Genomic DNA, 24,631 nt, shown 5'->3' with positions numbered 1-24,631 from the left:
CCTGAATCTTGAACAAAGCAGCTTGAAATGACCTTTAGCACATCTGGAATATTTTGCATCACTGAACTGAGCACCCTTTAATACTGAAGACAATACTCCAGTGTTGTCTAGTGTGGATAAAAGCTTAGTCTTCAGCTGTAACCCATAGTTTCCTCTTATTAAAGTAATTACGTAAAAAAATGTGTCTTAAAATCAGTTCTTCAACCAACATTTCTTAGCACTGAACATTCAGTTCATTCTTAAATGTTTCTTCAAGCCATCATTTGCATAACTATAGAAGTTTATTTGTTATATTCTACATCTATAGTGACTTTGTAAAAGATTTGCTACAGTCAAGCATACCTATGTGTGGAGCATTTGTTTGGTTTTACAGCTTTATTATTTGTAAACAAAGAAGATGAAGACATACTAACTTTGAAAAGGTAGGAACCTGTTGCTGGACAATAGTATTTCACCCAAGTATTCTGGAGAAAATTACAGTGCTTTCTAGAATTTGATCACAGGGACCTTTATTTACTATTAAATCACTAGATTTTCCAGCTATAAATAATAGTACCTGAGGGAAAACCTATATGATGGACACCTGGCTGCTGGAGGTCTGACCTGAACTGGCATTTTCCTTAAAAAATTATCTCAATGTACTAATATTTTGGGGCACAGAGAAGAGGAGGCTGCCTGCATTATTAACATCCTCCTCAGCTCGTACCAGTGCTGGTGAATTGGTAACAGGAGGATGTGACCGAACTGGAGCCATTCCTTGCCAGCCACGCTCTCTTTCCTGAGGTTTATTTATGATTAGTAAACCAGGCTGTGCCTGATGCTCAAGTCACCCTGCTGCCTTGGAGCACATGACAGCTGGCAAAGCAATCTATACATTGGAGATCAAACAAGTTTGTCCTCATCTGCTTTAGAAGAATGTACTATTGCATTAACTCATGAACAGCCATAAACTGTCCAGAAAACTTCACAAAGTTTCTGCTGATAGTGAAGCTGCTTTCAGCAACTCTGAACACAGCTTGCTGCCTTACCTCCCATGCAATCTTCCCCTTACTGTTTTATTTTCTCAGGAATTTGTGGAGTCTGAGGAGGAGGACCCCTTGAGGTTATCAAACTGCCTTGCTGGTGTAAAGCAGATCTCTCTCTCCCAAGGATAAACTGGAGACTACAGCACCCTACCGTTCAAATTAAATTGTTTGATAGAATTAAAACCAAGATAAAAGAAAGAAAACACCTGTAGTCTGATATACAGAGGCCAACGCAAAGGCTGGGATGGGTTAGGGCTTCCTGGCTGGCCATAGCCCTGGCCATGCCCCCCGCCCCACGAAGTGCTTTGACTCTACATTGCGTATTCAACGTCCCTATGCCATGGAAGCAAGTATGGGACATTTTGGGATGGACAGACAGAGAGATGATCAGGGGTTTCCTCCTTTACTTGGCCCCAGGCACACAGCCATCCTCTGGGAGGGAAAGTTCCCTGGACATCAGCTCCCCACAGCAGTGGGGCAGCCCTGGCTGGGAGGAGACATGCCAAGGTCATGGCAAATGCTGTCTGTGTGGGATTAGGAAAGATTGACCGTCATCTATCATCGCTGCGGTGATGACTCAGTAACCTGCCTCACCATTCCTTTCCAAATTTCTCTCTGATGTCTTCCCTGAGGGTCCTGACCACTGCTCTAGCCTTAACAGGTAAATGCAAGGACCTTTCCATCTCTCTGATGCTAAGTCTGTCATCCAGACCCTCCTTCTTCCCCATCACCGTCATAGGCCTCTCTGGCCACTCTGATGTCCCCATCCCCTATGCTACCCTCTACAGAAGTTGACAGATGCTGCTGTCGTTTTCCTTACCCAGGCCTTAACAATGTAACACCCTTCTTTTTACCTCATGCAATTCCTTTTAGCCACCCATGGACTCCACCTTGTTACTACTAAAGCTCAAAGTTTTTGTTCTTCCCTGGAGGCTCTGTCCCTTCTCTGTCTGCCACTGTGGTTCCCCTCATGGGGACCACCCTCATGCTGGTTTGGGGTTCACTGCAGAAATGGGAAGGCTCGGGAGTAGTAAGTGGAGCAGTGAAAAGAGGGAAATGTCTACGTCGTCTACCTGCTCCTTGATATCCTCGGTTTTCCCTGAAACTGGTCCTCCTTTTCAGGGGACCAGCAGGGTGACTAAAAACTCCTATCTTGTCTTTGTGGGACAGGACTCGGGTCTGTTTGTTGGTAAATCCAAGCACACCCAAGATCCCACCCGATGCCCCGGTGGCAGGCAATGCACCACCGTAGGGATGATTCACCCCTCATTGACACCATGGGAGAGGACCTTCAGACGCAGGGTTTTGATCCCAGTGTGAACCTTCACCCGATTTCAATCTTATCTCCTGAAAGTGACTAAGAAGAAAAACTCTGCACTAACAGATCTTCCCCCACCCACCCTGGAAAATGGTATCCTCTGAGAAAAGCATTAACACTTATCTGGAAATCCCAGCAGAGAGGGCTACAACTGAGCTAAAAAAAACAGCAGATCTTGCAATTGTAGAAAATGACTGGGAACAGAAACATCAATATGTTGATGCCCGGCAATGGGGCAGTCTTGCACCCACTGCCTAGTGAGAACCCAGGCTGAAATTTCTGATGTGCACAAAATAATGTGACATCATTTGTGTCCTCATACCACAGAAAGTGCTGCAGTGTCGGAAGTTGCTCTTTGAGGCCTCCAGTTTTGACTGTCCCCACTGGACTAGCCAGGGTGTTCCGTGCTAAGAAGCAGTTAATGCAATCCATCATAGAAAGCACCACCCCAACAAACTGCAAATCTGTACCATTGCAAGGCCTGAGGCTCTGGAGTGCTACCTTGCTCAACCAGACAGAGCTATTGCCAAGCAAGACTTTCAAGTTCATGGAAAAGTACATGGGGCAACTGAAGGAGGGACTCACTGAGCTGCTGAAGGAAAGGCTGGTACAGCTCTGGACAAAAGAGGGAATTCCCAGACAATCATTCATTCTTAAAACAAAGATTGCTAACACTGAAGAGAAGTTCACTGAGTGGTCTGTAATGGTAATTAATGACAAATCATTTCTCATGTTGCTTTAAGGAATAATGTATTTATGTGGTTGCATTCAGATAACGTTGCAGCTTCTGTGCCTGACATTCCCCAAGCACTTTACCAAGTATGTGCCTGCAAATCTCCCTTCCCCACCACCACTGCTTTTCCCAAGTTTCTGTTCTTCCACCCCTCCAAGGTGTATACAGAACCACGACAGCACCGCAGGGTGTTAAAGCCCCATCCTCACAGCAGTCAGTTTTACCTTTCCTTCCTCCTGTGCTGTAACTGGGACTGTCAAACCAGCCCTGGGGCCACAAGGCAGCTCTCCCAGCAGGTGCTTCAGCCTCCCTAACTGTAACTCTCCTTGGGCTAAACCCAGGCTGAAGCATTTCTGTAGAGCAGAGGTGTAAGCCAGCACAAGCTGTGGGCAAAGACCATCTGTAAGAGCTCTGCTGAACGGGAGCCAGGAAGGCAGCACAGCACATAAGGTCGAGCAGCAGCAAAGCCAGGTTTTTGTGAGTGTCAGTGAAGTGCCCTGACCACAAGATCTTCCTCCTTACTTCCTCTGCTCAGCTGCAGGCACCATCTCACTGAACACTTGCACACTCTGTCTGCATGCATACAGACATCGAAAACATTAGGAACAAAAAAGCCAGCATTTATAGTCCAGCTGCATCAGGGCAACATGCAGGAATAGGGAAGGAACAAAACTGTTGCCAGCCCATTAAATGTGAAATGCAATTGACACGTCTGGTCACTGAGGCCCACTGCAAAGGATGAGACAATGAATAGCAGGCTCAAACCACCCAGGGCAGAATTTCTGTCTTGTCTTCTGCACATTCCCCATCTTCCCTTTTCCTCTCCTTCACTTTCCCCTCCATTCATGCAGTAATGTATGTTTTCTCCCAGTTGTGCTTAAGCTTCTGCAAGGAAAAAAAAAAGACAAGACGTAAAAGTTAAGGTTGGGGCAGGGTTGGAACAATGAAGAGAAAAGTTCTTGCCTCTGACAAAAGCAGCAATGAGAGAAATTTCCTTCCAAGTATTGCAGAGATTGGGAGAGCTCTGTAGTGGCTTTTTTTTCCCCCGCCCTTTCCTTTTTTATCCTGGTTTATAGAGAAATGAGAAAAAACTTCGAGGAAGAAACCCCTTAATTTATTTTTTTTTTTTTTTTTTATGCTTAGATATATATTGTTAATAAGTCCCTCTAAAAAGCACTGAAACTGACCCAGGGCTACTGGGGGCATGGCACAGTGAGTGGAATCAGGGTATTCATATGTGTATGGATTTATTAGGATGTGTACTCACAGAAAACAAACGTAGAAAACAAACGTAGAAAACCCTATGCAAGCCCCCAGCAAGGATTTGTTCCTTCCTATGGAAAGTCCCTTGAGCCCATGCCAAGTAACCAGGCTCACTCAAGGAATCAGATTTAACTCGGGATATAAATCAGGATTATCCAGCAGCTATATGTGGAGCTCACTTAGTCGCCAGCCACAGCATGCACAGTTCGCCTGGGGCCTCACGTTGTTCGGACTCACAAGAGAAAGGATCTTGATGCACTTCAGAGGACGCAGACAACGCATGCCACACCAACTCCCTTTCTCCAGCACAAGAGAGTGATGAAAACTAGTTATTTGGTGTTTTCCAAAATGTTTGGTCCACGTTTGAGAGCTGTGGGTGACACAGTTGTTTTCTTAATCACAATGATAAACTGCTTTTTTCCTGTCTCCTCTTACATTCCCTTATTCAAAACCCTAGCTGTGCAGCCCAGTAGCGTGTCTCACATACAACTTTTTATATATGTAGATGTCACAGTAAGTTTTGGACACACAGATTTCCTAAAGGTTCTTGGTAAACATACCTGATGGAAAGCTTGTTATTTTAGTCAGAATTAGAATTCTGTCGCCAGAGACTATTAATTTTTCAGATCAGTTTCACTGAACCTCCACATTAGTTTGCTGTAATACATTAAGCATGGGGTACAATACTGCTGTCACTAAATACATAGGGACAGAAGGTTAGGCATTACTAGAAATATATACCCTTACAAGAAGATCAATTTAGGCTGAAGTAAGAACAACCTCACTGCTCTAAATGGATGCATATGGATTGTCACATGTAGTAGTGCTACTCTTTCAGCTGAGATATTGTACTTTTCAATATTAAGATTCTAATATTAATTGTAACCATCTTTTCTTAAACAATAAGCACCTTATTTATGGTGGTTGCCATGGAGAAGACTTTTTATAAGGTGTTGCTCTCCCACGCATCCTTCTATCAGCCTTTGAGTTTCTAGAGCTCTCTTTAAATACTTTCGCTTTAGCTGTCTTCAGGATCGGCCCTGTGGGCTGATCATTTCCCATCACAGCTTGTGAGTTCCTCCTCATGCTGAAAAAATTACGGTGTCTTTCAGTTCACCAGGCTGTCAGGGGCATCCCCAAGATGTCTTTAAGTTCAGGCTGTGCACCATGCTATCAGGGGCATCCCCAGTTAGTCACTCAACCTCATCATGCAATGAAAGGTCTAAGACTGGGATAACTACCAAAAAAAAATGTTATTACTCCAGTGGCATTTCTCCCATGGTTTACCTCCCATCTAGAGTGCCTCCAGTGCTCAGAAATCGTTCATGGCTGCAACTACTCAGAGTAGCTCCCTCTCCTCTCTCGAACTGTGAGAAATTTCAAGACAGTATTTGCACACTTTCAGTTCTTCGGTAAAAGCAGGTCACAAATGTCACCTGGGGAATAGCTGCCAAGATAGAGCCAGTGCCCTCACACAATGTGTTTGCTGTATTTTGGAACAAAGAAATAAGGCAGTCAATCCAGTGCCGGCTTTTTTCCTATACTGTAAGGCAGAGCACCTAGAGATTGTTCTCACACTGCCATAAAACATAAGCTATGTGATCTAGAAGTAGAAAACTTAGCTCTTTAGTCCTTGGTGTTGAATACAGACATTTTATTCAATAATCATATAGTAACTGTTTTTTTTTTTAATGGGGAAACTCACACCAGGCTTAGTGCATGCCTCACCCAGAATGATTTGTCACTTCCATGCACAGTAGCTGTGCATTTACATATTACAACTGGCATTTGTTTCTTACAGGCTGAGTACTCCTCACTGTGTTTTCTCTCTGGGGTTTTTTTTTTTTCCATATCTGTGATTGAGTAGAAGTGAGTAGTTCTACCTGTGGCAAGTTCAAGCAGATACCAAACATCTAACAATGCTCATCAGAGTTACAACTGTTAGTTAGCTGGTTTCCCCTGAAAATGAGTCACCGGAGCTCCGCAGGAGTCACTGACGATGTATTACTGACAGTGGGTGTTCAAAGCCCAGGACACCATTCTGCACAGTCAGAAGCCTTTGACTAAGTTTGCAGTTTACACACAGTCACTGCAGCGTGTCCTGTGCCAGCCCTCGCCCTGTGCCCTCTACTGCCCTGGGGGCATCAAGCTTGGGTAGGCAGCATTGTGTCCTTGAGTCTGGTTTACTCTGGCCCCAGCCCAAACTCCGTCTTCCAGTCATTTAAGGAAAGAAGCTACCAGTGTGAAAGTGCAGGGTAACATCTGATGCCATGTAACATGCATGTTTTCAGCATCCAGTGGAGTCAGCATAGGGGGAATGTGCTCACCTGCTCTCAGGGTCACCACTCACCATCTGTTCCCTCCCCGTGGAAGAATGGACACCAATCTGAGGCCATTCATCACATGTGGACATGCATGTGTAATAAGCACTGCAGATAGGAAGTCTTGACACCTCCCCTTCTGCACTCTTTCCTGTGTCCTATGCTGGGCAGTGTAGCACCAGGCTAGATTTTCCATAAGACTGGGACTTTCTGTTCTGTACAGGTTGCTCCAAATATATGCTGCTCTATTGCCATGAGGTCAACCCCTGCGGTACAATATGCCCTCCCAAACATGCAGAAATCCAGCTGAAGAACAGAATGATTTCCACTGCCAATATGTTGCAACTTGCATTTCTGACATAGTCCTCCTTTCTGACTTTCCGTGTTATCCTCAAGCTGGAAGGCACAAGGGTAGCATGCAAGGATCTTCGTAGATGTGGCCATCATAACTACCCACACAGTACCAGGTGAAGCCCAAATAATGATGCACACTGTCACATTACATGAGACCTATTAAAACATAAAAGCCAGGGAAGACCACCCATGAAGTAATTCTCACCGCCTCAGCAGCCACCATTGAAATACACAGTGTTTATGGCCCTGGCCCTAACGAACACTCAGCACAGGGCTGCAAACCTTTGCAAGCATGAATAACATGAATCAGCAGGACTCCCCTGAAAGGTCTGTACATATGTGTGCAATTATTTTTCCACAGCTCTCCAGAGCTTGGAGCTGAAATCTAGATGAGAAGAAATACCCTTTGGGCTAAGCTTGCCCAGATCAACAAGGCAAACAAGTGCATTGCTGCCCAGCCGCCTGAGCTGTGCCTCCCAGAAGACCAGCCCCGGAGGTCGAGCAGATTGAGCCAGCTGATATTCACCTGCTCCGCAAATGAGACAGTGAGAGGCAGGGAGAAAACAAATGGGACCCCATCGCTGCTGAACTGATGTTATCTGCAGGCAGCTGTGCCTTTTGTGTAAGGGGAACACAGTGCCACAATTTGCAAATGTCACTGATGAATTGCTGCTGTCTCTGCAGCCCATTGTAAAGAACTGTCTGCTTGTAATTACCAGGGCTTTGTTTTTTTGTAGCAGTAATGCAGTAATGCCATCTAGTAACGAGTAAATCCAGTCCACAGGAAAATTATCTTCACATTAAACATAGCTTTCCCTACCTTTTTCACATAGTAGCATATGGAGGAAAAATTGTATGGTGATTGCAGTTTTCACCTCAGACTCCTTGAATCTGAAGCTGATAAGCACAGAGTGTATGAGCATCATTAGAGATGGAAAAATAAAATATAAGGATTCTACAGTACATTTGAAGATATCAGAACAGAGGTTCCATTGCAAATCGTCGTAGGATGAAGGTCAGTCCTGGGAACAAAGCAAAGAAGTAATCCAGGGACTTAAGATTCATATTTCAAAGAGACTTAAGTCACTGAACACACTTACGGAGATGAGTGCAAAACCTAGCAGCACAATGTGTGTATCAGTTCCAATCCCCAGCCTCGAAACTCTCATCCTGGACACTGTAGTTCTTCTAAAAGGAACACTTACTAGTCAGTCATCCTAAAGCATCGAGTGAATTTAGTCTCCATTTTTCACTACTCCCCTTCTTTCCCTACTGAATGATGCTGGTATTTAGGATATAACTTGATCTATTTTAGACAGATAGCTGGTAAGCACAGCGATACCCCTCATACACATTTCAAAACCAAATTGTTCTGAAGGTTTTGGCTTTTGGCTTGCATTTTGCATCCCTTCATATTGTGCAAAGGGAACAGTTTCAAGTTTTGCAGTATGAATGTTATTATGTTGTAAAATCCAGTAAGTGAGCACTGAAAAGCTTTATGGTATCACCATTTAACTCTTCTTGTTTAGAAGCAGTGGTGTTAACACTTTTTCCCCTCTAAATGGCAAGCGAGAGACCTCATTAATGCCAGGAATGTCTGTTATTCTCTGTGCTGTTCTCAGCAAATTCTTCACTTAGGTTTTGGAGGTTTTTGTCTCTATGACCGAATAGAGCTGATGTGGCTGGGACACAAGGTGCCAGACTGGAGTCTCTCTTCAGATCAGAACAAGCTGCTAGGTGAACTGCATTTTCTGACACTCGATGCTGAATCAGATCATTTTCACAAGTGCTCATACTCTCAGTCCCTTGTCCTTCCTGCAGCTTGCAGTGTTTACACAGGTCTTTTTGCTCTTCCTAATGCTTTGCAGGATTGTGGCCACTGCTTCAAGCTTTTAAGAAGTTGCCTGTCTGTACTTTGACCGGCTTGCACATGAGCACTGTGTAAACACCACAGAGAGCACAATATAGCCTCAAACCATGCTGGCTGGACAGGACACTGAGACAACTAGTAATCTCTGTATTTTCCTAGGTTAATATCAGGAAGATTAACCTCATAATTTCTTGAACTATTGAAACTTCTTTAACTGCTTTTTTCTTTCGTTTGAAACTGTAGATTGTGTCCTTTTATTCCCTATGACAAAAACCTGACATGCTTGTGATTTTGGCAAACTGTCAAGGATTAATTTGACACCTGTGTTTTATGTTCAAGAGTGATTCAAGTTTTATTACACAGTGACTATGGCCCAGTCTATCATTTTACACCTGTTTTACATTGGATTGTTTCCACTACCACCACTGGTGTCTCAGCAGCTGTAATTTTTTGGCCTGTGCTACATACTCATCAGAGGACATTCTTGCATTTCTACTTCAAATAAGATCAAAATGTATATTCTTACATTCACAGTGTTTTTTGGTACATAATTTTTTTCATCCTTAGCACATTTTGCCTGTGCCCTGTATTACGTTTTTCAGACGTGGTCCCACGTTGTTCTATCATCCAAACTTTTGTCCTTGTTTTCTAGGGAGAAGAGCATAATGCTTACACAGCATATGGTTCCTCTTATATTTTAGCACCAGTCCAACTTTTTACCTTTGGATGAGCTCAAAATTGTTCAGAAAAAAAATGGCATAATCCTAGTGAAAACAAAGGTACCTGTTTTATTGAATTGACCTATATTGAATCTTTTCACAGAAAACTGGGAAAAGTCTAAAATGCAACTACAGCAGCTTGAACGTATGTTGTAAATAAAACTAATGCTTCTATTTAATAAGAAAAAAGGTGCCAGTAGTCCTTTGAAACAAAAAGATATTTTTGAAACAAAAAGATAATACATAGGATCATTCAACGTGATATTCTGGCCTCCTCCCCAAAGAGGGCAGAAAAGGACTGCTGGGGCAAGGTGGGCTGTCATGGGAGCCAAACCTTCCTCTCACCATGGCACAACCCAGAGCCAGGGAGCTGCTGCCATCAGTGACCAGCCTGTGAAGACAGGATATGAACTGGGATCTTGCCCCAGTTCAGCCACTCTTTTGTACTCAAAGCACAACAGACCTCTTCACATAAATTACCTCTGCTACCTGAAGTTGTGTCAGTGACTAAGGAGTCATTGTCAGCCACTTCTATGCTGTCTCTTTTCCTCCTGCTCTTGTCAATTGGCAAAGTCATCTCAAGAGTATAAAGCACTCATAAATTTCCTACCATTTTTGTCCTTTTGCTGTTTGGCCTACATTCTTCAAATTCCCTTCTCTCATAATCTGCTTCAGTAACTTCCTTCTTTGACCATAACATGATCCATCATGAACTCTACCACATAACACTTTTGCCACTGAATTGTGCAAACCCTGCTGACTCTGGTGCAGAAAGCTCTAATGTTACTGCAGAGTTTTACCTTAAACAAGGTTCTGCACCAAAGTCACCAGAAATTCAGTAAACATATACTCTCAGATTTCAAAGGGGCATTCAAGCACTGTGTGCACAAAAGTAGTATGGGGGAGGAGGGTGAAGGTAAACCTCACTGTATGAGTATCCACCAATGTTTTCTGACCAGCTGGGACCTTCTGGAAAAGGACTAGACTAATATCTATTTGTCATTTATTAATGTTAATGTCTTAACACAGGGTGTCTATACCTTGACCATGGGAAGGAACAGGGGTGACGCTCTTAGAGACTTTTCCTGTGTGAACTCGCCTCCACTCCTTGTGTGACCTTTTTTTCTCCCCCCACTGAGACAGAAGCATTAATACAATCTCTGAGTAGCCCTCCCTAGCGAGATTTTCACCAGCAGTATCTGGGGCAGATCACCAGCACACTTAGCACAGATCTGCTGACCTGTGATGTGAGCGGTCTTGTCATTTCTCAAGCAGATGCAACTCATTGTAATTTCAAACAAACTGCTCCAACTGTACCAACAAACTACATTTCAGCCCGAGGCCAGCAGCCTGGCAAAGCACCACAGTAGATACATACACACATGCATACATATGTGGATGCTTTCTTCTTATTGTGGAGAATAGCTGTCACATAAACTTTTAATAGCAGTGCAGGGATTTACTTCCCCCTCTGGTCTGCGGCACACTTTTCTGCTGTTCTGTGATGTACTTTGACTAATCATTTCTTAGTCTTCTAGGTGCAGACCTCTAAAAACACTAGGAGCCCTCAGTCCCCCTTTTCAAGTGCAAACGATTCATTTTCGGTGAAGTGTGGCCTCCCTATTCTTCTGCCAGCCGTTGTGTTTGTGAAAGGACCGTCTCAAATTTCTTGTGCGGGAGCAGCTGTTGCTGGACCAAGGCGGCCTTTTCAGAGCCCCGCCACAGGAGCGCCGCCGTAGCCGCTTTTCACTTCTCCTGCTCTCTTTCCTCCCTCCTTTTGTCTTCCCCAAAGCAAGAGCCCCCCTGACCCTTCGCCTCCCTCCAGCCTACCTCCTTTGTCGGCGGCTGCAGACAAGTTCCACCCTAAATCAAGCATTGTCTCCATCTCCAGAAGCCAGCACGTGCCCACATCCCCTTAATCTTTTAATTTCCCCCCAGGAAAAGGCAGCTGTTAGCAATACGCACAATGCACAGCTGTCAGCTGGGGCCTGCTGCCTGCCCACACAGAACAGTGAGGGAGGTAGCGCCGGGGCCGAGGAGAAGTAATATCTACATATATGTGCCTTTGGCAACAGTTGGCAGCACGTGCTCTGAAATGCGGCATTGTCAGAAAACCCACCCCTGCCTTCCCCCCGCCGCGGCTCCGCACACGTATGGGCTTGAACTTTGGCTGATTTCAGAACAAAACGCCCGGCTTCAAAGGGCAGGACTCCCCAGATAGCTGCATTATACCTTAGCTGCTGAAACAATCCTCTGCAAAATTACAGAGTGTGAAAGGGACAGACCTCCAGTAGTCCGGCGCGTGGTTCATGTGTTCTCCTCTTTTACACACCAGTCATTTGGAAGTTTAGTCCTGGAGGGAGAGAAGCATAAACAATCTGGAGTGGGAGAAAAGACCCATACATCACGATTTTAGCTTTTTCCCCAGGTGGTAAGCAGGGCTAGCATTTTAAAGTAAAGCAGGGAAGGACATAAGCACGTGCGACTGGGCTGGTGACCTCGCTACATTAATGTGCAAGGGACAATTGCTTCACATCAAGATGAAGAAAAAGGTGGTTATTTGGGACCGGAAAAATGCAAGGCATAATTGCATCTGCGCAAACATATGCACATTTGCATGCCAAATTTGTACCTGCAACAGTGGCAAATGTGCACACAAATGATAAATTGCACAAAGCAGTGGTCATTTGCCAGTGTGGTTGCCACAGGTGAGCTTGCAAACATAGTAGCTACAGACCCCAATTATTCATGTAAATGTGCTTGCTTCTCCTGGGGTAACATTGTGCATGTAGCTTTACAGAAATCAGACCTCTTTGCTCCATATTAGCGCCTGCCAGAACACGGAGGATTTTCTTAAGGAAATTCACTTTGCAAACTCATGTCTTGTGGTGAGGATGTGTAAAAACCTCACCCATTTAAAACTTCCATTTCCTTTTCCCATGCAGATTATCTTAAAGTATACATGTATTTCTCTCACCAGCCTTTTGGCAAATCATTAAATGGGTGTTTGATTGATTTCTATATGCAGTGGTTCCCAAAGACTAAGCATTTAAAAAGTGACAGTCTCATCTGTTGCTTTTGCAGAGGTGTGTTGCATAGTTTCCTCCTTAAGCAATGGAACAAACAAGCTTCCCTCCCAAACCTTTCATTGTCATAACCTTTTTGCAGACAAGCAGACAATTCTGGGGTTACTTCACTACTCTCAGGCATTTTACATTATAAGGAACAACTTCTGTGTTGTTGGTGGATATTCCCCAGCTTGCTCAGTACACGTGTTTTTACTTGCTTTATCTCACCTGGCCTGTAATTTAAAGGGCTTAAAAGATACACTATGCTAAGTGGACCATATGGCATATGGTACACCTGCCTCATGCTTAGCACCTGCTGAGCGCACAGTGGGTGTCAGGCTTCTTGATACAGCACTCCTGGCCAGAGGGCAAAAACATTTCCACGCATTTGCATGCTGGACGGAGGCCACGTGCCTTGGCTGTGAGCGGATCTGACACAGCACCATGTCAGTGCTTTCAAGATTAGCAAATCTGTAGAAAGCAATGGATTTAACCAACAAAGGAGGTGCCAGGTTGCAAAGACCTACATACATACAGACACCTCAGGGATCCTAATAACCTTGTAGTGATGAACCAAGATCTTCAATAAATGCTAGCTTGCCTTGGGTAGGGAATATCAGCATTGATCATTTGGATGCTGTCAGAGTTTTCCTGAAGTACTCAGAGAAATCAAAAAGGGATGTGTTTTGCTATCAGTTAGGCAAACACAAATGCCAACCTGATTTATCCTCATGCAGAGCAACCCAGGGCACAGGCAGGAAACAACATGCAGTCAAAAACAAGTTTCTCAAAACAATAGGCATCAAATAGAGAGAAGATGGATAAAGCTTTAGCACTCATAAGGGTTTAGCAAGTGTGTCCCTCAAGAGTGGCCTGCAAGACCTGCCTTTTCATTGCTCTTTCTGCTGGCCCATGACTCACTTTCAGCATATGCAAACTGGGCCAGGAAGCCTGCATTTTTGGTGCAAAGTTCTGTGAGATTTATGGAGGAGGAATAGCATGCCAAAGTATTAAGTGATGCTATCATTAGGTGATTTGCTATTTCTCCTGGTGGCAGCAGCAGCAGCCTTTGTCAAAGAAGTCCAGGTATCCAGCAAAGCCAAGGTACACTTTAGTGCCTTATGTGAGAGCTGTGGCCTCTAACACTGGGCAGCTGGACAAACACATACACACAAAAAAATGGTGCAGCCAAAAGTATTTGTTTCTCTTGCACTTCTCAGGGAGGAAAACATATCATGCATGTGATTGGCAAAGGGACTCCAGGAACAGACAGGGTGGCAGGGCTTGGTGGTGTCCCGAGAAGTGACTGGCAGGCTGCAGAGGAGCTCAGTTTTGCACCAAGGACAGAACTGCACCTTGTGCAGGGCTAGCACTAGCTGTAGTGCCACCACCACAGGAGGGGACACTGCAGGGCCTCTCTGTTCCAAGCATCCTCCAGCACAGACTTTGGAATTGCCCAGTTTAGAAGATTTCGATTTTCTGATGGGCTGCCTCTCAACAGTATGCTTTGATTAACCTATTTGAAATTAATCCAGCAGTGATGTTTCTGTCCTGATGTTGGAACATCACCAAGTGGAACACAGAGCTATTCTTTTATTTCATTTGTAGCTGTCTCTCCTGTTACTGGAAACAAAAGTTCTCTGGCTGCAAGGAAGTCATCAGGCTAACATTGCTAGAGGGACCCTGTGATTGCTTAGGCCTGAGGACACCCATGACCCTGTAACAAGGAAGTGTTTTTCCTGGCATATCTGCAAACCTACTAAGCACACCAGGGCCAAACCACAGCCACACCGGACAGGCTGTTCTGCACAGCACCACTGAGGGTCTCTGGCTGGGGTTTCTCTTTGTGCCATGAAACAGATTCCCTTCTCATGACTTTCCACCAGCCCTTGAGGTTGCGGTGGCAAGGCAAAGTACATCCCCCCATGCACGGGTCTGGGGTACAGGTGTGCTCCCCTGCCCGCTGCAGAGGCAGCTCGGGGCAGAGCCCGACCGGGAGGTCCTTCTCCAGACCTGCTTCTCCGTATGGTAATCTGTGGCGAATTGAGCCGTCAGCGAATGCCCCAGGCCCGGTCTAGCCTCAAACTACCCCGGGCCCATCTGTCACCCTATCCGGGGCATCTTTGCCGCATGATTGGCGCAGGGCTTGAAAAGGCAGCACAAGACGGGCCATGTGGCAACCCTGCCGACAGGGAGCGGGCGGTGGGGGAGCGGGATGAAATATTGTGACAGGACATTTCAAGCCCCAGCTAATCACAGCTGCTGAGGGCTGAAGAGTGCTATACATCCCTTCGTATCAGGCGGTGCATTCCTGGCAGCATTATTAATTCAGAGGAGTCCCTTTAATTTGAAGCAGAGATTAAGGCTTTCCCCGGCTGGCCTCACTGCGGCTGTAAAGGCAACAGGCAGGGCTATTGTAAGGCCATTAGGGAAGAACAATAGGACGCTGAAAGGGGGATGCGGGTGAATAGGGGAACGAGAGCTGGCTTGTGCCAGAGGCCTGCTCGGCTCATTACGGGAACGGCAGATGGAGCGTGGCCGGGTTGCTGGGCAGAGTCTGGGCTGGCAGCTGGCGGCGGCTCCCCCGCACCTCATCCCCACCGCATCCATCCCCACCGCACCCGCAGAGCAGCCTGCTCCCCACCCGAGGTACAACAGATGGATGGAGACTGTCTCCCCTACTGGCAAAAGAAAAAAAAAAGGGGGGGGGGGTCTCCTTTTCTCCCCCCTCCTGCCTCATCCTCCCTACTGCACTTCCTCAGGCACCTCTGGACTCTGCCAAGCAGAAATGCCAAGGGCACGCTCCCTTTTGCTATTCATGGTCATGCCAGTCTATGGCATCCTTCTCAGCAGGGATGAATGAAGAAACCTGGTGGCTATGTAGGAGATGCGTTTTTGCAGTAATTTTGTTAGACGCAGTTAGGCACCTAACTGATTCATATAACTCCTCACTTGATTTTTTAAAGTGCCCAGCTTTATGGGCTTCAAAGCAAATTCTGTATCTTACACTAACAAAGCTTTCCTGTCCCTTTACATGCTTGAACTCATACATATGTCACGCCTGAAAGGAGTGTCTGACACAGTCAAAAGTCCAGCCTTGCAGTCTACCAGGTGCCTGTGGTGTGTGCCACCCCGCAGCACACTGACCTGTGCCGCTCCCTGGTAGCCACAGCCACCCAGTCCTCCTAGCTCCGTCTCCTCCTGCAGAGCAGGAGGGCATCATAGACAAGAGTCCTGCCTGAAAGAGGCCTTAGAAAGCGTCACAGATCAGTGTTTTTTTTCTTGGCTGAACTGGTGAAAAAGTAATTTTCTTCTCTCAGTTTTGACATTACTTCAACTCCCAGGGCTTGTGAAGTAACGGTTCTGGCAACGTGGACTGCTGTCTGGGACAGTGACAGCTGCCAGGAGAGGTACGTGCCGTTCCCTCTCCCCAGATGTGGTACAGGGGCAGCTGGATGGAGAAACCTGTTTGGATTTGACAGTCATTCCCCTGACGCTCTGGGGAAGGTCAGCCAGAAGATATTACTGAACATCCCAACAGAAGTAATAATTTTTTTAAGCAGGTGTAATTTTATGGTTGCATTTCTCAGAATCGTTTACAATGCTTTTGTGCAGTTCTGTGTTGTTGTCTCTTTAGAACAGAAACACTCCATGACCTGAAATGAGCTTGTGGCTGAGCAACTCGGCATGGTCCCAGGGAAGTGCAGGACACCCAGACCGGGCACTCTGCATTTAACAAGCTGACATCCCCTTGTATTTATGGTCTATGCTCCTGTCCAGTTCATGACCATGCATGTAAGTGCTGGTCAAACAGCAATTGCAATTTCTTCCATGGAAAAGATAATTTTAGGAAACTGTAGAGAGTATTTTTAGTTACAGAGGTGGAAACAGGGGAAGGAGCCAGCACCCTGTGATTGAGTCACTTTGTGCACATCATCGCCAGGTACTCTTCAGACTGCTCATCCTCCACAAAATGCTCTTTGGGAGTGCTGAGGCTATTAAATGTGACAGCTGCAACACAGCACTGGGAAAAAAAAAAAAAAAAGTCTCAATTTTCAAAGCAACACTTTAGGCCTTCTTCTTCAAACAGCTTTTCTTCGTCTGCACCATAGTGTTTGTATCTTATTTTCATTCACCTTACCTGTATTTTTTATTCATACCTTATTTAAAATTAGTAGAACATACAATCTTAGGTTTATTCAGGGTGCAACTCTATTTTCCACATAAAGAATGCACTGGGCATGGTTATGGAAATTAATTAGATTCCTTTTATTTTTGCCACTGCCGAGTTACTGCTTTTATTTCAATTTCTTGTGGGTCCAACAGAGACCAGCCCAGGCCTCCAGCACAGAGAGCTCAATCCCAAGTAGCTGCACCTGCACCGCTGGCAGCGGCTGTTGGAGTGTGGCGTGAGGTGGCTAGTGGCTGAAAGAGTCAGGGGTAGGGACTGATGTCTGCTTACTCTGGCTTTACCATTGAAGAGACCACAGACAGGGTAAGTTGTGAACTCCGTCTGCAGTCTGAACTCACACACCAGCCATTAAGTACATCTCTGAGTCAGACACATTTGTACAGATACAGGGACGGTCATTTCTAACCTTCCACTTGCAAACACAATTGTTCTTCACCTATAGAAGCAGACAATGGAGAGACTTAATGGTCAAATATAAGCTTCTGAGAGACTTAATCATGTAATAATTTCTTGACAGCCATGGTACATCTTCCAAGAAAGGACAAAAAATCCTTTCTAGTTATCTGTGCAAAAGTAGCTGATCATTCAGTTCATCCTCAGTTACCAGAGTAATTAAAGGAGCATAAATGCCAGTGAAAGCAGGTAGGTTTAATTCCAGAATCAGATGCTGTGTGTGAAAACATACAAAGCTTTCATATGTGGATCTGCAGAGGTTTTCCCGTTTGCCAAAATCTGCAGTGGCATTCACCTGTGGTTTGGAAAGGTGCTTCTTACTATTTACAAAGCCTGTCAGAAAATTGAGAGAAAAAACTTAAGAGCAATAAGAAGTGTTGTTTAGCAACCAGCTGACAGTCCAGACATGAGGACTTCCATTTTCTGCATAGAACTCAAAGTTTGCGCAAGGAAGGATCTAGCTGTCAAGGGGAGTTAAACCTGCTCTAGAAAGCCGAGCAATTTAACAAGTAGAGAATCAGAAATTGTCACTCTCTTTTCAAAAACTTTTTTCAAGTTCTTTTGAGATGGGTCCCTGGAGGTCTTTCATTCTTTCTGCTGTGAAACTAGGATGCTTATTGCTGCCCATAGTAACTCAGGGATTCAAACCATCAATGAGCTGCAGGCTCCTTAAACTAACTATTTAGTAACAGCCTTGTACCCACATCCACCCGTCTTATCATTTCATGTCAACATTAATTCCTTGAATAGTGCAATTGGAAGGCCCGAAGGCCAAGCACCTCGATGGCCAGTGGAAACTCACGGGGCATGGGGAACAGTGAAAAAATAACCATCTGGCTCTGACCCCATGTTCCTGGCGTGGGGCTCACTGTCCTTCACTGCAGCCGAGTTCATGACTTCATGACAGCAGCTTTGCTCTCTGACCCCACAGCAGGTTCTAAAATGCCAGCAAACACAAGAGGCAGGGCAAAGTCAAAGCACACACAGATAGTGTCAATATAGAGTGTCTCTCCAAGGAGGAGACACAGGCCATAGGATTATGCTGCTCTTTCGCTGAGCAAATTTTAGCCTCTGAGCTCTGACAAACGTGTTGGCTGCCAGGGGTGCAGTACTGTGGTTGTATGAATAGACTGTACATCACCTCTATGGAGGGCAAAGGGCAAAAATACTGACAATGTAGGAGAGCAGCCACATCTCACAGGTCTGTGATTTCTCTTTAAAAATACAGAATAATATCAAGGACACGTGTTTGTGCACAGTTGCACACAGCATACCTCAAAAGCCCTGAGAATTGTTCAAGCTCATACTGTTCTCACACCCTGAAAATCTGCTTTCAAGACTTTATGGTTTGATTCACAGAAACTAAGTTCTACAGAGAACTGCCCACCAAAGTAGCCATGATCCTATGCACCAATTAAGTGTTCCTACAGACAAATCCCTGTTTACAGCTTTCATTTGTGCATGTAATGTCTTGCACTTGTAACTCTGGGAGCAGTGGCTGCAAACGCAGGTACACCTTTCACATGTGCTCTTGTTTACGGGACTTGGTGTTCGTTTTTGAAAATACAGTCCTAGTTCACTGCACTGAAGGAGGTCAGCAACTGCACATGGCTTTAAAACATGTTTTGTTAAAAGGTTACTTTGACCCACTGTGGTCACTAATAAGGCAACAAGATCAACATAAGCGTCAGTCCCACAGTGCTTTTTCATGAGGCTGTTCATGGGGGAAATAAGGTCCACTTCATTTGTACTTGTGGCAACAAGACCATAAAGCCAGAAATACAAGCTTACTATACAAAACCTGATTTGAGACAGTTGTTGCCTGTTCTTGTTTTTCAGCCCCTTTAAGTTAGATAAAAGGAGTTATATATTCTGACCCTAATTTCCAATTGACAAGTAGTACTCCTACGACCTTCTTGGAGTAAAAGTCAGCCCCTCAACCCATTTCCAGGATGAGCTGATTACCCATTTCCAAGAAAACAAGTTCATAAACATCTATACAGTTTGTAGGGATCAAGCCACTGTCTAAAGGATATGTACTTAGACTTTTTCTGTAAGACCATCGGTGGATCTCAACAGGAAGTATCATGCATTTATTCCTCCACAGCTGAGAAGAGAGTCTTGCCCATAATCCTAGTGCAATTTGCAGGTAGCAGTACATTTTCAGAAAGGTTTCCACATGTGCATGCACACTTGTGCCTTTTTGCAACACATGCTAATACCTGCAGGTGATCTATAAATAATCTTACATCTGTAAATATACGTATGTGTGCAGCCATAAAATCAGCCTGCACCTGCACTCTAGTGAACACCACCGTACAGCTAATTAAGAGTCCCTGCAAAACGCATTTTGTGCAGGCGCAAGGTTGATGCTGGTAGGGCCCTGAGATGTTGATTGGCCATCTGCTGCTGTTCTCCCCCTACTTTCTCCAAGTAGGGGTGAGCTGGTAGACCAGTGTGCCTCCCCTCTCCAGCAACCCGGTTTGGTGAGCCTCAGGCAGGTACAAGGACCCCATGCAAATAAATGCAGCTCCACGCAGAGTTGAACGGACCTTCACTGTGGGCGCACTGGTGGCTTTGCAGGGAATACTGCAGAACTGCAACAGGGTGCTGCAGTAGTTATTGAGGGATTGACTGTCAGATTCTCTTTTACAAATAGCTCCCCAGCACATGGTAATCATGGAACTTACACAGTCAGTACAGAAGCTACTGCACAGTGCCATGGTGCTGAACCTAGAAGGCTTTGAAGCAGGAAACAAATACTCAGAGGCAGTCCTTTGTATGCTGGATTCTAGCTCTTGCAACATATTTTGTGCCAGATAAATCTGCACTGGAAACAATTATTGGGAAGTGAATGATGATGGCCCTGCTGCCGCAGCACCCTGAGCTGCACAGCTTCTGTGCCCAGTGCCTTCTGTAATTGCAGAGGGTTGTTTTGCAAAGAGATGTTACAAACCAAACACCAGCTTCCTTGGGTGCCTGTAGAAAGGGAAATCAAGATTTATTTTCTTTCCCTTGTGATGATCAGCAGACACTGTTTTCACAAGGATCTCAAGTAAAGGGACAAACAAGAGTGCAAATTGTGCAATTTTCACAGCATTCCTTCTGTTGTTCCCCTCAGCTACCCGAAACTGCTCTTGCTCTGAAGAGAAAGCAGCAACACAGGACAGTTTGTACATAAACAGGGCTGTGCAGCATTAAATGAGCAAAAGCCGAGCTGAATTTCATAACTAGATGCCGTCCCAGTCATCAGCTAGTGTGGGAGGGGGGAAGCTGTTTTCTCTCTACAAGCGTTGCTGCTGTTGGGAGTTTATTTATAAGCACCTTCTACCGAGGAATCAGAAGCTGCTCTTGGAAAGAACTGCTGCTGTCATCTGGTTACAAGGATAATGTCCTAACTTAGCTTTCCTGCCTCGCCTCAGCACACACCAACAGCACACCACCTCCCTTTGCGACAGCATTTTGCCCAGAGGGGTTTTTGGCATTGACCCAGCTAGAGCCTGTTTAAGACTCCACCAGTAAAAGGGGACGATGCAATTCTCTACATGCCAACAGGTAAATTCAGCTCCAAACCTTTTCCAAATTAGTGGAGAATAATAGATGTATATGTGATTTCTCAGGGCTCTTCACAAACGCTGAATGCACTCAATATGGTTAAGTGATGAAAAACAACATTGGAAAGTTTGCATTTGTTCTGCTGTAGCAGTAACATGATGTCCTGCCAGCAGCAGGACAGAATGCAATGCTGGGAGAGCAGGAAGCTAGTGGGAAAGAAAAAAAAAATGCAAGCCTCATCCTTTATGCTTTGCTGATAGGGAAAAATAAATAAAGGGAATAACTTTTCACAAAGGGCTGACTCTGGGATCGCTCTGAAGGTCTGGGCCTTGAACGAGGCAATAAAATAAGAGGAAAAGCAGAAGAGCTTTCTCAAGCGCTACACAGAAAAAACGCCCCTCAGCAAAATCTCTTCCTTACTAATCCTGCCACACAGATCTGGTATCGTAATCCCTTCCTTTCTTTTCTCTCTTAATCCCTTTCCTACCCTCCGATCTGTAATAGAAGTATACTGACCAAAAGGAAGGGAACCTGGATTTGGTGTAAGAGCCCACTAGCAATATAAGCAGGCTCTGATTTCCCAGCAGGTGTAGCAACCTTCCCCTCTGTGAAGCTGTTTATGCTTTATGTCAGTAAAAGCAAGAGTGGAAGCAAGCATGACAAGTCAGTGCTGAGTTTGGGCTTTTCTATTTTTAAACAACTGTTTTTGAGTGACTGACTGCTCTGTGGCTAATTCCCTGCACCTCGAGGCCAAGGACAAGTGAAAAAAGTCTCTGCATAGCTCAGAGGCTATGGAACTGTAGGAAAAGGAGGGTGGAGAGAGAGGGGAGGTGGGCAGTGCATGGCAGAAGATGAGCAGCACCGCAGGGCTGCAGGTGTGCAAAGCACTTCTCAGGGGTACTCCTGCAGCCAGATGACACCTTGGGCAGCCTCACAGCACGCATGAGGATATTAAGAGGAGAGACACCAGCATCAGTTTCACACTTCCTGCAGGTCAACAGTGCAATGCCTGAATCAGTAATTTTTTACGCTGTGGCGGAAGAAAATGTTCTCCCTGGGGTCACACTGAAGCAGCAGTGCTATTTCTCAGCACTGTTCTCTAGATGTTGGGAAATTTGTGCTGTGAATCTGCATAGTCATGCACTCACTTCATTTGAGTAAACATTGTTCTTGTCTTACTTGGATTACCTTTGCTCACTGAAACCACATCCACTTTTTATGCTGGCTGCTTATACTGTAAACGAAGCTGGAAATATTTAAAAAAAAATTTGAGGCCCTTTATTCAGTAGTCTGCTAGTTATTTTCTTCTTCCCCATTCCTATATAAGTAGGTCATAATGTCACATAAGGAATTAGTACAGAACTTTCGCTTTCATTTTTGTCTTTCTTCTCTGATCCTTTTCAGCTCATGGCATGCCTGCTTATGTTTCCCAACACATATGTTACAGTAGCATGCAGCTACTTCCCCCTCTCAAAATGGCCATAATAACACTCCTTCCCTTTCCTACTAGCAGTTGCATTCCTGTCTTGCTCCAGTACTGCAGGTGTACCATGTACCTCTTCTTCTGTACAGTGAACCCATTTGAACACACTTACGCTGTCACCTCCTCTCCTGCTTGCAGGCTGGTTGTGAACAGACCATCAAGGCTTGACAAGGACAGTGATGGTTCCTTGCAACCTGACATCCAGATGCTCTGTCCCACACTCTGTGGGCTGCCACTCGCACTCATTCAAAGTGACTTAGAAATAAGGGACACCCTCACCTCCTGGTACAAGTCCCATATTTATACACCATAAGTGCCCATAGAAGTTGAGAGAGGTGCAGCACCCAGATGTGGCAGCCAGGTGGGAACAGTCACGGAGACTGTGGCACTAGGAGTGCCAAAGTTTGGTGTTTTTTTTCTCTTCTGTTGTAAATTAATATCAATCAAATTTTCCTACGCAATGGGGTTTTCATGACTGACAATTTGCCTAAGTGGCAAATGTTCTTCTGTCTCTCCAGGTAGGCATGGCTGAGTCTTTCTTGGCCCAGAGAGCAGGTGAACCAGCTTGTTTTTCTGTCACTTAGAAACAGGCCTTAACTGTACAAAATGTAAGTTAAAACAATGATCTGTTCCTCAGCAACAACCAAAAAAATGCCTTAAGAGAAAACTCTTGTCCAGCAAAAGTCGGCACATTGCTGTTTATCAGATTTATCAAAGGACAAGTTGTACACATAATAAATGCTACACTGCCTCCAGAGTCGGGTAATAGCTGTGGAGACTACAGGAATGCTTGCATGAAGGAAAAATCAGTGGCTGTCCCAAGCCTCGTGGAGAAGAGCTTGCTAATATTTTTTCATATGTACCCATGGAGTCCATGTATGGATGAGAGGGGTGCAGCTTCTGCTTAGCTGGGTATGCGGCAAACACTGTGTTAGCAAGCTTTGAGCCAGGTCATTTGTGAAGGCAGAACTCTGGGGTAATAGAAACTGCAAGTAGGTGACAGGGTGTACATTGGTAAAGAAAAGGATCTGTTTTGCCCTTAGTGTAATTCATGGGGTTATACATACAGATTGAAGGAAGAATTGTGCCCAGAAACAACTGCATATGAGGTGGGAGCTAATTTGAATGACCTGGAAGTTTTTACCCACCCTGTAAGTATCACCACTTCATTTACACCAGGAAAAGATGCACCAGGTTCCCATTCTTAGTCATTCTCTTTGACCCAGCAGTTTCTTGTTTCCTGTGCAGTAATGGGTTTGCAGAAAAGTAACTACATCCCATAGTGGTTGTAAGATCCCTTTACAAAGGTCTTTGCTTTCTCTTCTTTTACATGCTTTCACATTGCTTGAAGCTTGCATAACATTGTCAGGATCAGTTCATTAAAGTCAACAAATCCTGAAAATGAAACCCAGGAAGAGGGCATTGTTTTCACATTTCTTTCCTCAAATATGTACAGACATTTTTCAGCTTCTACATCTTCTACCAAGTTTTTGGCTTGCCCTGATTTCTAGGGAGCATCAGCAGTTTCCCCAAAACACAGGAAAACAAATTTAAAGGCAACGTGGTCCTTGCAGTGTAGTGGCCTCTTCAGAGCTGACAGGCTCCTGTAGAAATAGAATTTGTATTTCACTAAAACCCTAATTAAAACTACATGCCATCCACAAAATTATCGTCCTTGTGCAGACAGCAAATGGCGTGGCAGCTACAGGGTCCACAGAATAAAAGAGTATGAATAAGGAAAGAAGATATATCACTCACATTAAAAAATTATATATGTATATATATATAATTTTGTGCATGTTGTGTTTATTTAAAAAATAAACATTATATAAACCATATGATACTTGTAACCCAGCTACAGATAAATATCACTTATTCACCTAAGTTGTAATCACTTGGCTCCAGACAATTTGGGGCATTTAAAATAACTGACAAAGAAAATTTTTTGATCAATGATGTCAAGAATCTCAGATGATGCTAGATATTAAAATACTTGCAAGGATGCATTCTTTATTTCAGTTAGTCTTTACCACCCTCTACTTCAGAATATAAAATCACAAAAGCAACAAGTACAGTGTCAGGGGGAAGGAAGGGAAATAAAGCTAATACATTTTGCCCAGCCTGAATAATCAGACAACTGTCAGACATGCAGCTGAAACCTCTTCACTTCAGCCTTTTACAAGCATCATTACTACAGAATGAAAGTTCTTATAGCAGAGTACTAGTTCCATGTATTCGAGTTTCCTTCTCAAATAAATGTATATTCTGGGAAATCCC

The sequence above is a fragment of the Streptopelia decaocto genome (assembly GCF_964273445.1).
Source record: "Streptopelia decaocto genome assembly, chromosome: Z".
Classification (NCBI taxonomy): Eukaryota; Metazoa; Chordata; class Aves; order Columbiformes; family Columbidae; genus Streptopelia; species Streptopelia decaocto.
The sequence above is the reverse complement of the archived record's forward strand: the minus strand, read 5'-3'. Positions refer to the sequence as shown.